Source organism: Felis catus, chromosome B4, assembly GCF_018350175.1.
Source record: "Felis catus isolate Fca126 chromosome B4, F.catus_Fca126_mat1.0, whole genome shotgun sequence".
NCBI lineage: Eukaryota > Metazoa > Chordata > Mammalia > Carnivora > Felidae > Felis > Felis catus.
Window position 1 is genome coordinate 81,927 of NC_058374.1, and position 12,658 is coordinate 94,584.

General features: G+C 45.0%; 1 long non-coding RNA gene across 1 annotated transcript in view; it reads right to left on the reverse strand.

The window, feature by feature from the left end:
• Positions 1-5,335: 5,335 nt before the first annotated feature.
• The window catches only part of LOC111558030, a 100,248-nt gene continuing 92,925 nt past the window's right edge, over positions 5,336-12,658 (reverse strand). Inside the window, exons 8-11 of the long non-coding RNA XR_006600180.1 lie at positions 12,201-12,257; positions 10,759-11,290; positions 6,947-7,876; positions 5,336-5,514 (exon numbers count right to left, since the gene is read on the reverse strand). This is a non-coding gene — a long non-coding RNA (uncharacterized LOC111558030). The remainder of the gene's footprint in view (positions 5,515-6,946; positions 7,877-10,758; positions 11,291-12,200; positions 12,258-12,658) is intronic.

The window sequence follows — 12,658 nt, forward strand, 5'->3', positions numbered from 1 at the left end:
TATAACCTCTTCTGCATTTAGCAGTTTGTATTAAGTTGATAGTCATTTACCTTTGAACCCATTACTTTCTCCTCCCTAGGTTTTTGGTAGATATTATATTTCATTTTTTTTTCAATATATGAAATTTATTGTCATATTGGTTTCCATACAACACCCAGTGCTCATCCCAAAAGGTGCCCTCCTCAATACCCATCACCCACCCTCCGGTCCCTCCCACCCCCCATTAACCCTCAGTTTGTTCTCAGTTTTTAAGAGTCTCTTATGCTTTGGCTCTCTCCCACTCTAGCCTCTTTTTTTTTTTTCTTCCCCTGATGTTATTATATTTCAAATCCATTTCTCTGAGTACTTTAACTGATTTTTTTTCCAGAAATGTTCATTTTTTACTTGAATTGTGTCTTCTACCTCTATACTGTCACTGTTGGTCTCTCATTTCCACTCAAAGAATCCCTCTTAATATTTCTTGCAGGACTGGTTTAGTGGTACAAACTCCTTTAGTTTTTGTTTGGGGAAGTCTGTGTCTCCTTTATCCTGAATGATAGCCTTGCTGAATATTCTTGGCTGCTGATTTTTCCATTCAGCACTTTGATGTCACTCACTTCTGGCTTGCCAAGTTTCTGTTCAGAAATATGTAGCTAGCCTTATGGGTCTTCCCTTCTAAGTTAAGGACTGTTTTGCTGCTTTTACGAGTTTTTCTTTATTCTCACCCTAATTTGTAAGTTTGCTTACAATAGGCTTGTGTGTTGGCCTGATTTTGATGGGAGTTCTCTAGTCTCCTGGATGTGGATGTTTGTGTCCCTCCCCCAATTAGGGAAGTTTTCAGCTATTGTTTCCACAAATACATTTTCTTCCCCATTTTCTCTTCCTTCTGGGACTCCTACGATATGAATACTATTATCTTTCCTGTAGTTACTGAGTTCCCTTAGTCTCATCTCACATTGCAGAATTCTGTTCTCTCTCTTTGGTTCAGTGTGATTAATTTCCATTACTCAGTCTTCGAGGTCACTAGTTTGTTCGGCTGCTTCTTCCATCCCTCTGTTCATTCCAGCAAGCATGTTTCTCCTTTATTGTGTCCTCAGTGTCTAACTATGTTATATCTTATCTCTGTCAGGGGTCTCACTCTTCTACTCATTCCACAACTCCAATGAGTATCCTTATGATCATTGCTTTGAATTCTGTATCAGGTATGTTATTTATATCTCTTTGGATTAGATCTCTGGCTGTGGCTTTGACTAGGTCTTTCGTTGTAGATAAACATCTCTGTGTGTCCATTTTGTTTGTCTCTCTGGCTCTATTTCTCTGCGTTAAGAAAGTCAGCTGTGCCTTCTGATCTTGAAATTAATGCCGTTATGAAAAAGAGGTCCTGGAGTCCTCAGCAGTGCATGTCTCCATTTATAGGACTTGGACCTTCAGGAGGATATCGTATGGGTATTGCTCACTCACTGCTGTTGTGTCTGGGTTACTTTTCCTTTCAGTGCAGGGCTCTGCACAGATTACGTGCCTATTGTGGGCTGTGCTTGCTCTCAGTGGTGTCAGTGTGACCAGGCAGTCCAGCTGGGTCAAGAATCAGCATGAATACATGTGTCTCCTGTGGCCGAAGCATTGTGTAAAATGCCATGTTTACGTTGTCTCTCTACACAGGCAGGGACCTGGCTATCACTCATCCTCCTGGATCACCCAGTGCTGGGTCAGGTGACCTCCAAAGTTCCAGGATCTAAACTCAAGGGAATTCAGCTCCCCTGGATTTTAATGCCCAATGTTATGGAGATTAGTCTTCCCTGTGTCAGCTCCCTGGTGTGAGGGCTCACTTTCTCTGCTCCTTCTGCAGGCAGCCAGCCTCCACCTTTCCGACCTTCCTAACCTTTCTGATGCAGCTTTTCTCTATTTAGGTGTGGAGTTTGTTCTGCCAGTCTTTGCTCTCTGCTTCATGGACTTGGATGTGGATGTTATGCAGTTGAAAACATGGGACAGGGTGAGCTCAGAGTTCTCTTACTCTGCTATTATTAACTTTTTAAATGTCTTGTTATTTTGGATTTTTGAGACATGGGCAGAGAGACTCATATCACCCATGCACTTCAGGATTTGAAAGGAACGTTCCTGGGGCGCCTGGGTGGCGCAGTTGGTTAAGCGTCTGACTTCAGCCAGGTCACGATCTCGCGGTCCGGGAGTTCGAGCCCCACGTCGGGCTCTGGGCTGATGGCTCAGAGCCTGGAGCCTGTTTCCGATTCTGTGTCTCCCTCTCTCTCTGCCCCTCCCCCGTTCATGCTCTGTCTCTCTCTGTCCCAAAAATAAATAAACGTTGAAAGGAAGGTTCCCACATTTGCTTCTAGTATTTTGTGCTTTGAAACTCTTTTAAAAAATTTTTTTTTCAATGTTTATTTATTTTTGGGACAGAGAGAGACAGAGCATGAACGGGGGAGGGGCAGAGAGAGAGGGAGACACAGAATCGGAAACAGGCTCCAGGCTCTGAGCCATCAGCCCAGAGCCCGACGCGGGGCTCAAACTCCCGGACCGCGAGATCGTGACCTGGCTGAAGTCAGACGCTTAACCGACTGCGCCACCCAGGCGCCCCTGAAACTCTTTTTAATGAGGTATAATTTACATATAACAAAGAGCCTCAAATTAAAGGGTATAATTTGATGAGATTGATCTCATGGATACAGCACCATGAAGTCATATGGTTGCTCTCTAAACCTTAATCATGATCCCTTTGTGTCTAGAGCTAATGTTGCTTTTGAAGTAAGGACTTTTTTTCTTTTTTATGTTTTCAGATATTGCCCAGGTGTCTGAATGCCTGCACTAGGGTACCTACCTCCTTTTTGGATAGACTGTATTCCTGTAAGTATTGCAGTCAGTCTACCTTTGGACTTTATCCTGTGTTATATCTTTCAGTCTGTTCGCTTAATTTTGTTGCAGTACTTTAATGCTGAGGGATGCATAGTTGGATTGATTTTCACTAAATGGTAAGAGCTGCAGTTCCAATCATGACAGAAATCACGTGCTTCCTGTGTTAGGTACTCAAGAGCAAGGCAGATACCCTGGGCACTTGAGCTGAGTATGTCACTCGGTGTTTTGCCAGCCCTCTTCCCTTCCCTGGGAGACAAGGGTCTCGTTTTGGTCACACAGAAATGTAGGTGAAGTCAGCAGAGAAGTGTCCCTTCTCTTCTCTTCCGTTTGTCTCTCAAACTCCCTGTCACTACCTTCTGCCTGTCCCTTTCCCTGACTCAATCCCCCAGGCCCACTGCTCCATTCCAGCCATGATAAGGGTGTCCTCCAGCTGCTGGTCTCTGCTCTGCCATCGCTCAGTGAGGAAACTACAGGAGGATTATATAGTTCATGGGTCTGATCAAGAAATCTCTGCTCCTCAGAGTCCTCCTACATGTGGTGCTGTCTGTGGAGACCTGGCATCCTGGGTTAGGGTCTGACCCTCACTCCTCTCTACAGTCACTGCTGGTCCCTCATCCTTCTCCACCATTAGAACTCAGCCATTTCCTAAGGACAGATACCTGTCTGACCCCAAGGCACCACGGAGTCAGGGAATATTTCCAAAATAATTGAGCATAAGCACCCCATGAATCTAGATATAGGAAGTTCCCATCACCCTGGACAACTCCCTCAGGCTCCCCTGCAGAAAGGGTGATCTTGCTTCTATCCTCCATCACCACCATTTCTGGCACTTTGTTACCTGTGTGTACAGGAACCCCACTGTGTGCACTCAATGGGGAGGGAGAGTAGATGGCCCTAGAAGCAGACGCTGACACAGAGACAAAATGATGAAAGGTAGATTAGGGGATAGTAGGAAGGACAAAGTGGAGGGGACATGATGGGCAGGGAAAGCATTCAGGTAGATCTGACACCTTCTTAAAATGTATACATAATCAACCGTGCACAGTCCTGTTCAAATTTCAAAAGAGTTGTCCTATAAGGCAAAGAGATTTTGGTTTATTTCCCTCTGATCTTATGTTTTCCTACATGAATTCTGTCTTCTGTAGTTTATCTGTGGCTGTGGCCTCAGATGAACACTGTAGTGTGTGGCTGCATCTGTGAGATTATGTGTAATAGAAAATGATTGTCTTCAGATCTAGGTCTCTGAATGTACACATTCTCATAATTATCTTTTCTTTCATTGTGTGGCAGGGCCCGAATTCAAATAAAAAAATGAGGGACATTGTATTATTTTTTAAAACAGTGATTCCCACTCCCTGGGCTGAGTTGTTAACAGTCTTAGTTTAATGAACTCCCGTGACCATCTTTTTTGGAGGATCACTGTGTGGAGATATCTTAATGGAAACTGTGAGAAGCGTGAGGGGACACTTCCCAGAGATTTTGCAGATGCTTTCTGCACTGAATGTCTTCTTTTTCTCTTGTTCTTAGAAACAACACAGCTGAGGCTCTGTGTAGGTCCCACTGAGAACTGGTATTAGGGCTGAGACAGCAGGAACACAGACAAAGCGTCATAATATTGTGAGAGAAGTTTGAGGAGATGCAAAGCTGTAGTCAGGGTGATGACAGGGGTCCAGCAGTGGTGGCATCTGGCCAGCCCTGAATTGTAGGATGACTCAGCTGATCTAGACCCTGTCTCCACTTTTAGTCTTACTGAGGGTTATGAACTTGGGCATACAGCATTTTCATAAGACCAAGTTAAACTCCCCATATCTCTAGGGCTCTCCTCCACCCCAATATCCAGAACCTTCAGGAAAATCCAGGGAGACAAGAATCTTTTAGGTGATTACCTGCGTGCACTTTGGCAACACACTGACATTTTGGAGATGAACGCTGCATTGTGCACTGAGAGCGATCCCACATAGCAGCTCCATATGGACCTCACACTCCCTGCTCAGGCTGTGGCCGGGAATGACCTCCAACTGCATCTCACTGACCCCAACACCATCCCCTCTGCACCTCCCCAAACTCTGCTTACTGTGCTCAACTTCCCTTCTATTCCTGTATGATTCAAGGTTCCCCCGTTTTTGCACTGGATCCTTCACCGGTGTTTCCATTTTGGTGATCACAAGGTCTGCATCATTTAATGAATGTCCCTCTTTCACACAGGACACCTGATGCTCTAAAAGTTAGGGTGCACCTCATTCATTACAGAACCCAAAACACTGTATCTCCAAAATATGCACCAGTACTGCTGTTATGTCTGCTTTTGTGTAAAAAATCCTCTTTCATTTGACAAGAGAAACGTATAGCTCACTGTATTACAGGGACATGACATTGCCCATTGTATGTATGTCCTGAGAAACTTGAGATATGCTACCATGTCCTCAGGCAGTTTGTGGTTGGATTGCCAAGACTCACAACCGTCTCTACATCATTGCCACAAAGTCAATCATGAAGAAGATGAATATACTTTACCAGCCACTCATCCAGTTCAGGTCATCTTAACAAATAGAGTAGGTGGAGGAGGGGGATGTGGCCTATAGCCCATGACTGGTGGTGAAGGGTGGTCCCTGGGGTACAGCCTGCAAGGCGATCCTGGGAAAGGACCAGGACTCTTGCATACAAAATAGCCTGCGGAAAAGAAATGAGAGGTATGTTCATAGGACAGAACAGAGCACCAACACCAGCAAAAAGCAGAAACCCAAAGAAGTAGTGCTCATATCCTACTAGCTTCCCCACCACCAGGTTCCAAGATGGCAACATCAGCGCCAAAATCTCTACCCATACTTTGGGTTCCACTTACAGCTTTGAGGTGAGGAATGGATGTGATTGGAATAAACTAGTGTCCCCACGTGTCTGGAAACATAGAAACAGCAAGGGCCCTTTTCCTAGAAGATTTATAGGCTGAATACTAAATTAACAAAGTAGCATATTCCAGATAGGAAGGCAACTATGTCCAGGATCACACTCCACCCTTCATCCCCTCCACCGCAGAGGCTGTTTATTGTGTTGTGAAGAACTACAGAATGAGAAGGAATGACAATTCCAGTGTCCACACACGGAATCATAGCCCTCGTAGCTCAAAGCTCTGCCTGTGCCCAAACTACTTCTGTCCCAAGAATGGGGTCTCCTCCTCTCTGGAACTGCTATCCATGGGCACAGAGACACATGGGGAGATGGGGATCTCCTGAGGGCCTGCAGAGGACCTGGGAAAGCATGCTCTTAGAGAAACAGGCAGCCTATACGTGTTAGTTGGCCTATACATGTTAGTTAGGTTCAGCTAATTTATTTGAATTCAGAGGTACTTCTTAGCTTAAGTACAGTATATTTGACAGGGTAATTGTGTTCTCTGGAAAAATGAGCTGAAATTCTAAAAGACAAAATTAACACAAATGCACTTTGATGTCTGGTGTAAGTTTCCATGTTTTAGCTGTACCTGTGACACAGGACACGAGAGAACGTGCTCATGTGAACACAAGTGAAGGACACCGTGGGGACTTGCCACACAGGTAATTTTGGATTTTTTCTCTTCACAACTTAAGTTTCAGTGCATATTTTCTATCACAAATATGCCACCTCTTATAGTTCAGAGTGTTTCTGCCCAGGGCACACCTGAAGGGATTCTGGACAGCATGTTTACCAAAATGCTGATGGGTATGAAATTGACTTTGTCTAAGACCATTCTAAATGACACATACCAAAATATAAGTTGGAGTGAAGGCAGTTCGCATTTTGAAATTGTAAGGATACCCACAGATTTTTCTGACCATGTTAAAACCCTCGACAGAAGGAAACAGGAGAGGAAGAAACAGCAAGAGCAATGATTCCACATTGAGGAGATCCACAGAGAATGAGCCAAAGTAGGAGACTTCCAAGTAGAGGGTGGTGTAATCCTCCTTGATTTATTCCAGGAACACATTGGAAAAGCCCTATGGTCCCCATCTTTAGGCACGCTTAGCTGCTCAAGTTACCACAAACAGATGCCAGCTGGAAAACAGGGAAGCCTGTAGACTCGGCGGTAAAGGTTTTGCATTTGGGGAAAGAACAAAAACAGCAGACATACCTTACGACACACAAACCAGAGACAATGGCAGGAGAGTGTCCCGTACAGAAAGATGTGGCGGTCCATAAAGACTTAGAACTGAAAATGGCCACAGCATTTACTTTGTGCTTCTCTGCAGTTTTGGCAGAGCCAGTGTCGGTGTCACTCTTGGTTGTGACACCTACTTCTGGACCTGCAAAAAGCCCTAGAAGGGATGGAGGTTTATTCTGATTTGAGTAGATTGGAGATCAAAAACAACAAAAGACCCTCCCCTGATACTTCAAACTTAAACTTTTTGCCCCAGTCAGATCCCAAATCACACGCACAGGGTATCCCACATGACTCCAGTGATCCCCAAGAAGAACTTGAAGAACCATCCCTTATAACTTGATGAAGACCCCCTAAAAGCCCTGATTCAGATGTATTCATCACTCATCGAACAACTATGGATGGCTGGGGGCACAACTAGATGGACATACGTTACATTGTGCCTCATGCCTTACAGATCCCAGCACGTGGACTGTGTACAGGGAATTTCTGCTGAAGCGCTATGTCTGTTTTTCTGCATACGGCCCCATTCCTTCTCCACAAGAGACTCCTGTACCCACCCATGATGGGGGAAATGACAAAGATGAAATCCTGAGAAACTTGAGGATTGTGGTAATGGCAGCAGACACATTCCCCTTGCATCACAATGGTCTCTGGTACCGCCACTGCACCTTGGCCCAAGACCTAACAGCAACAAAATAAGGTGAGTGTGTTTTACAAGTCAACTCCTAGTGCTCAGATCGTCTTACCAAGTGTTGCAGGTGGAGGGGTTTCGGGTGGCCCCAGGGCTGCCAAGGTTCAGGAGGTGTATGTGCCTAATAGTCCATGGGGGCGGGGCGTCTCCAGGGTAGGGCATGCAGAATCGTCCAGTTAACGGAGGAGGTCCCCAGGATCCAGACTGCCCTGCAGAACAGAAGTGAAGCTACATCCATATTCCAGACAAAAGAACCAATACCAAAAGCAGCTGTAACCCAGAGAAGAATGTGTCAGCACCTGCCACCTTCTCTGCCACCAGGATCCAAGAGAATAGCATCAGTACCTGAAAACTCTGTCCCTGCCACTGGATACCACCTACAGCTTGGGGTAGTAGATGCAAGAGGTTAACCTACTCCCACCACACATCACTGCCCATGTCTGTGGAAGTAAAATGGCAAGGGTCCTGTCCTAGAGGGTTAACGGAAGTAATTACAGACTAATGAAGTAGCATTCTCCAGACAGGCAGCCATCCATGTCCAGGTTCACCCTGCATCCCTCCTCTACGGTGACTCCAGGTGCTCTGCTTTTGCTATATTAAGAACACAAAAAAATGAGTGGGAATACACGGCTCATATTCTGCTCATGGAATCACAGCCACTCCTGGCAAAAGGTTCTGCAGCCGGACCCTCACTGTGCCTCCTCTGCTCTTCTCCCTGAGAAAGGAGTCTTCCCTCTTGAAGTGTTGCCAAAGGCCTCAGAGACCTCTGGGGAGTGGAGGATGCCTGGAATCTTGCAGGGGAAGGAGAGTCTTCTGTGAAGAACGAGTTACTTGTGGTGAATGTCTACAAAGCTCAGATGTGTTCATCTTAATTCATAGGGAATTCTGACTTTAAGCATACTACAGGACACAGAACAATTATGTGCAATGGAAGAAAAGAGGGAGAAATTCACATAACAGATTTCATGCAAGTGTTTGGGTATAAAACTGGTATGTGTCATGAGACTATATCAGCTCTAACAGTGACTGGGGACACAACCAGAAACTGCTCATAGAAACACAATTGAAGGACACAGTGTTCAAACTATTTTTACCTAAGGTATAGCTGGAGGATTCCAGACAAGTCATTTACCAACAAAGATGGAAAGGTGATGAGTGATGACATTGGCTTTCTCTATGACCGCTCTAAATGGCACAGGGCACATAATAAAAAGTTGGAGTCATGATGTCGTTTCTAACAGGTTCATCTCCTAGCCAGAATCAAGAAAGGAAGACACAGCAGCCACACTGTTCCCACAGAGGTGAGGTCTGGAAGGGGTCACCCAGGCCAGGAGACCTCTGTTTGGAGTGTGCAGTCATCCTCCTCTCATTATTTCCTGAAACTCACGGAAAAACCTTAAGGTACTCCGTCTCTAAGCGCTTTTGGCTTCTAAACTTACCACACAAAGCTGACAGACTAAAAATTGAGAAGCCTGGGCTTCTGGGTTATGAGTGTGCATTTGGAAAAGAAAGAACAAACAGACATATCACACAACAAACAAAATGAGACAAGGCAGGGAGAGCGTGCTGTACATAAAGATGAGGGTTTCCCAAAAGATTTACAACTGAGAATGGCCCTGGCATTTACCTTGTCCTTGTCTGCATTCTTGGTACAGTCAGAGCTGCTGTAACCCACAGAGGTTTCAGCAGTTTCTCTATCTACTAAAGACCCTAGAAGGGACAGAGGTTTATTCTGCTTTTAGAGGACTGTGCGGAATGAAAACAATCCCTCAACTCATTCCTCAAATATCTTAAACTTTTCCCTACAGTCAGGTCCCTGACCAGAGGCAGAGGGTATCCCACATGCCTCAGGTGACCCCCAAGGATAAGGGGGAGAACCGTCCCCTCACCTTGATAAAGACCTCACGGTGCTCTAGTTCATGTTGTTTCATAATTAATCACATAACTGTGGACAGGTCAGGCACAACTAGCAATTTAGAATTCACCAGTAAAACAGTTTTCTCAGTATACATCATGGGAAATCACGATTTCATTACAGATCAGGAATTAGTCTGAGGATGCTTGGATTCAGCATCCGACTCTTAATTTTGGCTCAGGTCACGATCTCAAGCTTGCGAATTCAAGCCCAGCGTTGGGTTCCTCACTGACAGTGTGGCGCCTGCTTGGCATTCTGTCTGTGTGTCTCTCAAAATAAACAAACTTGGGGCGCCTGGGTGGCACAGTCGGTTAAGTGTCCGACTTCAGCCAGGTCATGATCTCACGGTCCGTGAGTTCGAGCCCCGCGTCGGGCTCTGGGCTGATGGCTCAGAGCCTGAAGCCTGTTTCCAATTTTGTGTCTCCCTCTCTCTGCCACTCCCCCGTTCATGCTCTGTCTCTCTCTGTCCCAAAAATAATTAAAAAAAAAAGTCACCAAAATAAATAAATTTAACAAAAAAGAATAACATTGAGAATCCTGGTTTGGTGTATATCCTCAATGAGTCCTCAAGAAGGGTGCATTTCTTCAGACTCAGGCAAATTGTTCAATCTCCCAGCTTATCTACAAGCTGCCTTCCACATGAGAGCAGTTAGTATATAAGAAAAGACTAATTTGACACTATTGAGAAAAGGAAAACTGTCAGAAGTTAGCAGTGAAGCTGCAGAGTTGCACTGATACCATCAGAGGAATAAGCTAAGCTTTATGGAACTTGAATGGAGGGATGTAGGGCTACAGTTCCCAAAACAAACAAAAAGAAAGACTGTTAAAACTAGTGAATAAATGAGCTTCTCCTCAAATAAACTAAAGTCTTGACATTGTGTCTGGGTGGGAAGAAGGATGAGGCCCATGTCCTGTCATCCTTTCCAGGCTCTTCAGACAGGGGGATGCTAGAGGAGGTGGGAGGGTCACCGTCAGAGGAGGGGCATGAGCTCCGCCAGTCACAGGGACAAGTGCCTCACTGTCTGTGGCACCAGAGGAGAACACCCTTCTGTCACCCCTTCAGACCACCTGCCGTCCTTAGTGCTTGTGTCTCTTGCCAGACCACATGATGATCACACACAGGAACAGGCTGCACAGCAGAAATTAGACTGGGGCACATCACAACGTGCTTCTTACCTCTCTTTGGAGGGTTCTTGCAGTGATTGGTTTCTGCCTCGTGTATCCCTCAGGCAGCCTCTTTGCTTCCATCTCGTCCAGGCTTGCATACAGAAAAATAATGGACTTCTATAAGAGTTGCAACACCACGTCGTCTACTAGACAACAAACAGTGCAGGCGTCATCCCTGGAAACACCCATCAAAACGCAAGTCAAATGACCACACCTGTATTTCAAGTAAGCGACCTCCCTGCCCTGCTCTGTCATCTCCCTGTCCCAGATCTGAGTCTTGATCTGGGGGAGAAAAAACACATCCACCTTCAGTCGGAAGGTGGTGCCACACTGTGCACCAAAGAAAGAGGAGGAAACAAGAAAACACTTACCTAGTTGTCCTGAGCATTCTTCTCATGAACTGCGAGCTGAAAAAGCCAACAATGAAAAGCCCGTGGTTAGGGATTCCAAGGGCCACTACACTCACCTGCGTGAGGTGCTAAGGGTTCAGTATGTCAGGCAGAACTCAGGTTACTGTTCCCGTGTTTGTTCAATTTGTTGCCTGTGAGTTACAATTGCTCTTGTCAGATAAGGCCCAATATTGGGTATGATTTTAAATAAGCTGCCCACGTTCCCACCAACCTCATATCTGTCCCCTGATACAATTTATTCTTACACATGAAACACTTTGCCCATGATTATCAATGTACAGTAGGATCAAAGCTATTGTTACATCCTTTCCTTACTCATTATTCCATGCCTGTAGGGTTCAGAGTTCATAGAATTCCTTCCCACTTTCAATCTTTCTCTAACTCATCATGTGACAAGTGTCTTTTATCATAAAGATCTATTCTTCTGTAACTTATATCCTCACCATGTTTCCCAGGGTTGCAAAGACAAGGGCCATGCAATGGCACTACCATGTTGATGGGTATGATTCATTGTACGACACACTGCTTTCCTACAGATTATGACAATTGACACCACCCCCGAGGAATGTTAGTATGGACAAAGTTTCCACACAGTCTGGCCACTACTTGAGATCTGCAAATGTTTAGAAACTTAATTGTTTTGTTCCTTGTAAAACTTACCTTTTTTATCTGTTAATGCTCTATGCATATGTTGACTTTAAACATTGCAAAAAGATTAAAAACCAAAAAATGAACAGCGGTTTCATGAGCTGTTGGTAATTACTAGCTGAACTCACTTGTACTTGTTTATTTCTTCTGTAGCTATTTTTTTTTCCTAATGTTTATTTTTGAGACAGAAAGAGTGAGCACATGCATGAGTGGGGGAGGGACAGAGAGAGATGTAACAGATTCTGAAACAGGCTCCAGGCTCTGACCTGTCAGCACAGAGCCTGACACGGGGCTCGAACTCCCGGACTGTGAAATTATGACCTGAGCTGAAGTTGGACGCTTAAACGACTGAGCCACCCAGGCGCCCCTTATGTACCTATTTTCAAGTTTTACCTGCAGCTGCCAGCTGGTTCTTCTTTGCCGCCAGTTCACAGTGTCATTTTCAGCTTCCTAAGATGGGAAAGATACATACACAGTCAGGAACAAGGTCCAGAAGTTCCCCCTTTTTACCTCCCAGCACTCTTGAAGGCCTATGCAAATATCCCTTCCCCAACTTCTCCCATAAATGTACAGACTGACAACCCAATCAGAGAAATGAAGTGGACACCCCATTTAAGTTCAAGAAAATTCAACTTCTGTCTGCCGCCGCATCTTTACTATTGGAACTGTCTTTCTAGTTCTCTTGTTTCCTCTCCTTTATCATAAAGTCATCAAATAACATTGTACTTTGCGCCTTCCCAGAGTTGGTCTTTTGTTTGATATGGTGAAGACTCATTTCATCAGTGAGTGAAAAACCGTATCTGACCAACTGTACCCATTAGGATGAAGCAGGGGGATCATCACTAGTCTTA